The sequence below is a fragment of the Oreochromis aureus genome, linkage group 3 (genome assembly GCF_013358895.1).
Source record: "Oreochromis aureus strain Israel breed Guangdong linkage group 3, ZZ_aureus, whole genome shotgun sequence".
Lineage (NCBI taxonomy): Eukaryota > Metazoa > Chordata > Actinopteri > Cichliformes > Cichlidae > Oreochromis > Oreochromis aureus.
Genome location: NC_052944.1, coordinates 115,407,424 through 115,414,919, shown reverse-complemented (window position 1 = coordinate 115,414,919; position 7,496 = coordinate 115,407,424). Strand labels below are relative to the sequence as shown.

General features: G+C 43.8%; 1 long non-coding RNA gene across 1 annotated transcript; it reads right to left on the bottom strand.

Annotated features, from left to right (window-relative positions):
- Positions 1-4,385: 4,385 nt before the first annotated feature.
- Positions 4,386-7,490, bottom strand: LOC120437916. Its single transcript, XR_005611494.1, has 3 exons — positions 7,442-7,490; positions 5,161-5,215; positions 4,386-4,459 (listed from the first exon to the last, which is right to left on the bottom strand). It is a non-coding gene; the product is annotated as an uncharacterized LOC120437916 (long non-coding RNA).
- Positions 7,491-7,496: the final 6 nt, after the last annotated feature.

The window sequence follows — 7,496 nt, the reverse complement described above, 5'->3', positions numbered from 1 at the left end:
TTCTCACGTACGTGTTTCCTGCTGTCCAGATGTGTGAGGGTTGTGTGAAGAGCTGTAATCATGGCGTCCTCTGTCCACCTGTTTGCCTTCTACAGACTGTAGCAGTGAGAGGTTGAAGATGGAGGTGAAACCTCTGCTAGTTGGTCTGCACATGCTTTAAGCACTCCACCGGCTGCACCGTCAGCACCAGCTGCTTTCCTCACATAGACTCAGTGTGGCTCTGACCTGATGCTGCTCCAGCTGGATGGGGGCGTCGTCCCTCTCTGTAACAGCAGGATAGGTGTTGGTGTCACTGTTTTGTTGGTCAAAGCGGGCGAAGAACTGCTTTATGGTGTCAGGTGAGGTGATGTGTGGGGAGTTTGTTTGTGTGCGATTGTCCTTGTAGCCAGTGAGTGTCTTGATCCCTGCCACATGTTTCTGGAGTGGTTTGTGTTAAAGTGTTCCTCGATGCACTGTTTGAATCTGCGTTTGGATTCTTTGATGCCTTTAGATCAGACGCCTCTTTGTAGGTTTGTTGGTCTCCTGATCTGAAGGCGCTGCTCTCAGTAGAGCTTGCACCTGGTGAAGTCTGGAGAGGCCTCAGAACCATCTCGGGCCACAAACATCAGAACTCTCTGCCTGGGAGGGATGTGAGGTGGGCGAATGAACTGAATCATTTCTTCAACAGATTTGATTCAGCCATGAGGCAGTCTCCAACATCGGCTGCAGACTCACCCACCCCCACTGCTGCTGTTCCACCTCAGACACTTCACACCTCCTCTATTCACCCTGCTCACTCCTCCCACCCCAACAACAGCATCCAATACACACTCAACAGAAGGTTCCAGCCTGTCTCTCTCAACCACCCAGGTTGGGAGGGAACTGAGGAGGATTAAAGCCAAGAAGGCAGCGGGCCCAGATGGCATCAGCTCAAGGGTCGTCAGGTCCTGTCTGTGAAGGTTCTCAGTCATCCAGGTCATCGTAGTCAAAGGAGTTTGCAAAGAAAAGCGTCTGGACTTCTTAAAGTTGCTTGAAGACGTTTCACCTCTCATCCGAGAAGCTTCTTCAGTTCTAAGGTCAAATGGCCGAGAGTCCCAGATTTAAACCCAGTGGGAGTATCCCCTCAAAGAGGGACAAAGGACCCCCTGATGATCCTCTAATCACATGAGCCAAGGTGTGAAAGCGGGTGTGGGACCTAAGAAGTCCAGACGCTTTTCTTCGCAAACTCCTTTGACGTCGTCAGGTCCTGCGCGGACCAACTGTGTGGGGTGATGGAGCACCTCTTCAACCTGAGCCTGAGGCTGGGAAGAGTCCCACAGCTCTGGAAAACCTCCTGTGTTGTACCAATGCCAAAGACTTCACACCTCAACAGCTACAGGCCGGTGGCTCTGACATCCCACCTGATGAAGACCGTGGAGCGGTTGGTCCTGGCTCAGCTTCGGCGCCTTGTGAGCTCATCACTGGACCCACTTCAGTTTGCCTACCAGCCTGGCATTGGAGCGGATGATGCCGTCATTCACCTTCTACATCGTTCCCTTGCTCACCTGGAGACCGCTGGAAGCACTGTGAGAATCATGTTCTTTGATTTCTCCAGTGCCTTCAACACTATTCTTCCCTCGGTTCTGAAGGACAAGCTGGAGAACTCTGGAGTGGACCATCACCTCACTACCTGGATTTTGGACTACCTCACCGACCGACCACAGTATGTGAGGACTCAGGGCTGTGTGTCGGACAGGGTCGTCTGCAGTACGGGGGCCCCACAGGGAACAGTTCTGGCTACGTTCCTCTTCACCATCTACACTGCAGACTTCTCCCACAACTCCACCCAGTGCTTCCTGCAGAAGTTCTCTGATGACTCTGCAATAGTCGGCCTCATCACTGATGGGGACGACAAGGAGGACAGAGGACTGACTCAAGACTTTGTGGACTGGTGCCAGCTGAACTACCTCCAGATCAACACTAATAAAACCAAGGAGTAGACTTCCACAGGCACAAGCATCCTCCACTGCAACCACTGAACATCCAAGGTATGGACATCGAGGCTGTGGACAGCTACAGGTACCTTGGTGTTCATCTGAACAACAAACTGGACTGGACTCATAACTCAGACGCCCTCTACAGGAAAGGGCAGAGCAGGCTGTACCTGCTGCAGAGACTCAGGTCGTTTGGAGTGGAGGGCCCACTCCTGAAGACGTTCTATGACTCTGTGGTGGCCTCAGCCATCTTTTATGGTGTGGTCTGCTGGGGCGGCAGCATCTCTGCTGGGGACAGGAAGAGACTGAACAGGCTGATCCGAAGGGCCAGCTCTGTTCTAGGATGCCCTCTGGACCCAGTGGAGGTGGTGAGTGACAGGAGAATGGTGGCTAAGCTGTCATCCCTGTTGGACAACATCTCCCACCCCATGCATGAGACTGTGACAGCACTGAGCAGCTCCTTCAGTGGGAGACTGCGGCACCCACGGTGTGGGACGGAGAGATTTCACAGGTCTTTCCTCCCCACTGCTGTCAGACTCCACAACAAAGACTTTAACTGATCAAACACACACATCCACAAATGTGCAATAACACTAATGTGCAATAATCTTTTCTGGCATCATTGTATTTTTACTCAGTTGTATATTTTATTCTACTGTATATAGTATTTTATTTTATTCTATTCTGTACAGTTGTGTGCTGTATTTATTCTTATTGTATTCTATTTTTTGCTTCATAACTTTTGCACTGTCCACTTCCTGCTGTGACAAAAAATATTTCCCACGTGTGGGACTAATAAAGGTTATGTTATGATCCAAGCCACACGCTTTAATCAGCTGCCCAGGACAACATGGAGGGCACCTCTGCCTCAATCACCCTGGACAACAAAGACATTAGCAACACTTCACCAAGAAGGGGTAAAGGCACCCAAATACAAAATGTTTTGGGTGAATATACTTGTGATCAAAGGACAAGTTTATTGTTTTCAGACATGACACTGTTGAGAGCTTTTATCATAAATCATTTCATCTTCTTTGAGAAGAAGCAGAACACAGGATGAAGAAAATGACAGCGTATGTGAACTACAAGAGGGACCAATGTGTAGCACATTGGAAGAAATGGAAGGACTATATAATAAGACAGAGGCCAGATGTTGACTTTATTAACCTTAAATAATATATCAGCTAAGCACAAGAACTTATTCAGTACCGTATTTGTAAACCTCCTAAGACCCAAACTCTTCCACGGCATGCATTTTTGATTTCTCCTTGATATTTGGGCATATTTGGACTCAATGAATGTAAAAGCAAAGAATGACCAGATTTTTTTTTTTTGTTTTACTTGATTTTTGTTTCTAAGAAAAATGAGAGCCACATATGAGGATATTCGTTTAAAATTTCAATAGAACCGTACCAGTATAATGTCCTCGTAAGTGGATATCAGGCTCTTGTAGAGCAAAATTGAGTATTTTGGTCTAAATAACCCAAAATGTGATGTCCACATATGTGGATGCCAGGTCCGGTTCGATCCCCGGCCTTTCTGTCCTGGCCTTTCTGTCCTGGTCGTTGTGTCCTTGGGCAAGACACTTTACCCTACCGCCTACTGGTGTTGGCCAGAGGGGCCGATGGCGCGATATGGCAGCCTCGCTTCTGTCAGTCTGCCCCAGGGATGTGGCTACAACTGTAGCTTGCCTGCACCAGTGTATGAATGTGAGCGTGAATGAATAATGGCATTGTAAAGTGCTTTGGGTGCCTTGAAAAGCACTATATAAATCCAATCCATTATTATTATTATTATTATTATTTTCTCAAAACTGCACCTTATGTATGAATTCTGGTTGTGCTTATTGACCATTAACAGATTTTATGTGGTACACTGTGCTCAGAAATCTGTCAAAAATGTTTTAGTACGACTTTGGTAAGCTATGAAGCCACACCACTTGATGGATTGTCGGAGCATTACAGCTACCGTAGTCAGGAGCCTTGCAGAGTGATAGTAATGAACTTCAACATAATATTACTGTATTGTGTGTGTAATAAGGACCCCAAAATGGTACGGAAGCGGAGGAAGCAAGAAGAATGAGTTGAGAAAAGTTAGACGTATCTGACTGTTTGGTTTTGCTTTATGCACCTTATAATATGGTGCGCCTTATAGTCGAAAAAAATAGGGTAGCTTATCTTTCTTGAAGAAATGTGCTCCAAAAAAGGAACTTTGTGTTGGCAAGATTGTTAGTTAATCATTTATAAATCAGTATTGTCTTTATGGAAAGCAATTTTTTTTTAAAAAAGTGAACACGTAAAGCTGCTGTGTTAAGCGATGCGGTTGAAAAATTTGGTGCAACCATGGCAAAACGTTAGTCTAGAGCCCTGCCTTAGACTTTTTTTAATACAGCAAGCTCATACAGTCCCGGCAGGAGCAGATCCGTTTTAGATGGGCCGTCATGCTGCGAAGAATTGCTGTTATTCCCTCCAAAATGACCACCATTTCGTGGGCTCCATGGGAGCTTACTATAAAAGTGAGCAAACAGAAGAGGGGCGGGGAGAAAAAAAAAAACAAAAAAAAAAAAAGCATTGCACGAGTGGAAGTAAGCATCACTCACTTTCAAACAAAACCCTATAAATACTGACCCCTTCCTCTTTCAAAGGAGTCTCCAAACTTACTGTGAGACATTCCCATTACATTTGGCCCACATTCCCTGTCAAAATCACCTCCAATCCCACAGTCCATCTCTGACAATGCAAGAGACGAAACCAGACATCCAGCTAAATGTAAAACTGTTATGGAGTGCTGAGTAGGTTCTCAAAATGCCCTTACCATTCATTCTGCCCATCCTTGAAGACATTAACACAGAGGGCACAATGTGAAATCTTTAAACATATAGAAAAAAAAAAAAACTTATATCCTTTGATTACCAAACTTTTAAAATAAATCCCATTAAATAGTGTTTCTCTTTGAATAATCTTTGTGATGGAGCACAAAACTGCTGCTACAGTTTCACATTGTTGTTGAAAAGTATTAACAATCATGTTTCGTGAACTTGGAAGGAATCAGTTTTTTTTTTGTGTGAAAGACTAATGAAATGCATCAATTTGTTTAGTTTTAAGAATCTGCAGTTAGGTACCTCCAGTACAAGAAAAGACATCATTTTAAACTCTCCAAACCTTCAATGTTCACTTTGTTCTAGAACAAAGCTAGAGTGTATACTCACGGGGAAGAGCAGCTGCTCTACCTGGTGGAGGCACACTAGAGCGAGATTCCTCATCCTGTAAAAATAAAAGTCATTCTAACCATACTCATCATATCATGCAGCGCTAATGTACAGTAAAGGCTAAGCATCATATCAGTTTGACCTGCACTGTTCAGCTGTCTATAGAACATTGCTTTAAAATCATTAAGGAGAACACATGCACAGATATCTTGAAACCAAGTCACTGTAATAGCATGTTTGACAGTTTCTCCCCTCTGTGACCTCCATCCTTTACTTTTAGGGGTTGACCACTGAGTTGACATGTGATCATTTATCACTGAGTGACATATCAAAATAAACAATCTTATGCAGGTCAAAGTTCATCACTGTCAGTTGGCAGTAGAGCATTGGTCACATCTCTGTACTTCGAAAGTAATGGGGCAGTCCCCCCCCGCCAAACGCAGATAATCCCCAGTGACAGAGGATTCCCAACTAGTAAGATATTAGTTTTCCAGCAGTTCTGTGGAAGGAGCTTTATTTATCAACCATCTAGCAGCTTTGTTACAACCTTTATGCAGACTACATCATAAGGAGCACATCACACACTCCACCAGGTTTCTGTATCTGAACAATTCCCAGCATAGTAAATAAGGAAACCAAAGCTCAGCTTATTCCCATGGTTAATTTGTGTGTACTTGCATGTACCCTGGATTTGCCTCAGGTGACCATCAAGAGGTCACCTCACCCACTACAAATCAGATTCCAGAGACAACGACACACCAAGGGAGAGAAGCCGAGAGAACATCGGGGTTTAGAGCAGAAACAAGAGGGTGTCCGGTGACAGCCAGTCCTGAGCCTTCATTCAGCGCAATCTGGTACAGGTCTACAAAAAGCAAGCTTGAGCTTTATTTTGTTTGTATTTAAATATGATGACTAGAGATTTCTTAGCCTGTCCTTGTTAGAATTCTCCTGAAACACCAAACGCAGTAGATTCAGGACAACAACAGTTGAACTGGCCAACAGCCTTTTAAGTTTGAGGAACCACAACATTATTCCATTCATGATCACAAGCCATTGGATTGTCAAGTTGGTGGACTTGCTTTACTAAACTAAGGTTAAGTATGAAAAGTGACAAAAAACAATAACATAAACCTATGAGCATGAATCTGAACAGAAAACAAGAAGTAAACCTGGAGAAAGGTGAAACAAGACAAACAGACTGAAGAGTCGAAAATAGAGGACTAAAACACACAGAAGGTCCACGTTGTCCAAGTCAGTCCAAGTAAAACAAAACAGACTGAACATGGAAACTAGACTTTCAAAATAAAAACAGGAGATAACAGAGAAGACATAACACAAGCCTGACAACATGAACACAGCACAGACATGAAACGCATAACCAAGGAGACATGGATATAACAAAAACCAGAATAAAACTCATTGAAAAGCACCATATCAGGGGGTCGATCCGAAGCATCTGGAACAACTGCACCCTCCTCAGAGTGCGCCCAAATGCTGTGACTCATTTACACAAACTCCTAACAGAAAGAAAGGCAGTAGCCCCTGTACAGAAAAAACCCCAAAAATATTTAATTTAAATAAAAAAAATAAAAAAATGTGGAAACAAAAACTGGATTCTCTTTTCCACTATAACAGTGTTTACAGGCCTTTCCAGTGTTCCTGTCTGACACACTCAACCAAACAACAAATGCAAAACTAAAAAGTTAAATCAAAATCCATCTTCCAGGGAATATTTAAAAAAACAAAAAAACCCCCCAAAAAACAACACACACACCACACAATCAAACCACTACAACAATCTGACATCATTTTGTCTTTTGTGCAATTTGGCACATCGCAAATAAACAAACAAACAAACAAACAAACAAACCCACAAAGTAGCTATACTAATACCAAAACAAACAAAGAAAAATATTCCCTCTAAACAAAACACACACACACACACACGAATCCCCTGGGCCTGTTGTCATTTATTGGACTGATTGTCAGTTGTACATTTACATATCGCCCAACCTTGTCCACAACTTTTGTTCCAGCATGGTCTCAAACAACACTGTACAACCCCTCAAAGCTGCAGTGGTCAAACAAAATGACCCTGCATCCTGATTTCATAAGGTCAAAAATATGACAGGAGTCAACTCCTAAGCCTGATACCTGACCTTTCCTCAGGCCTTTGAGGGCCTGCCATTTAACATCATACGGATGTTACCCAATTTCCTTCGGGGCCAACCTTTGGGATCAATAAAGTTTATAAATTGAATTGAATTAAAATGTTACTTACAGAAATGCGAGCTCTTTTTTTCACGTGGCGACCACCACGTCTCCTCCGCAGCCTC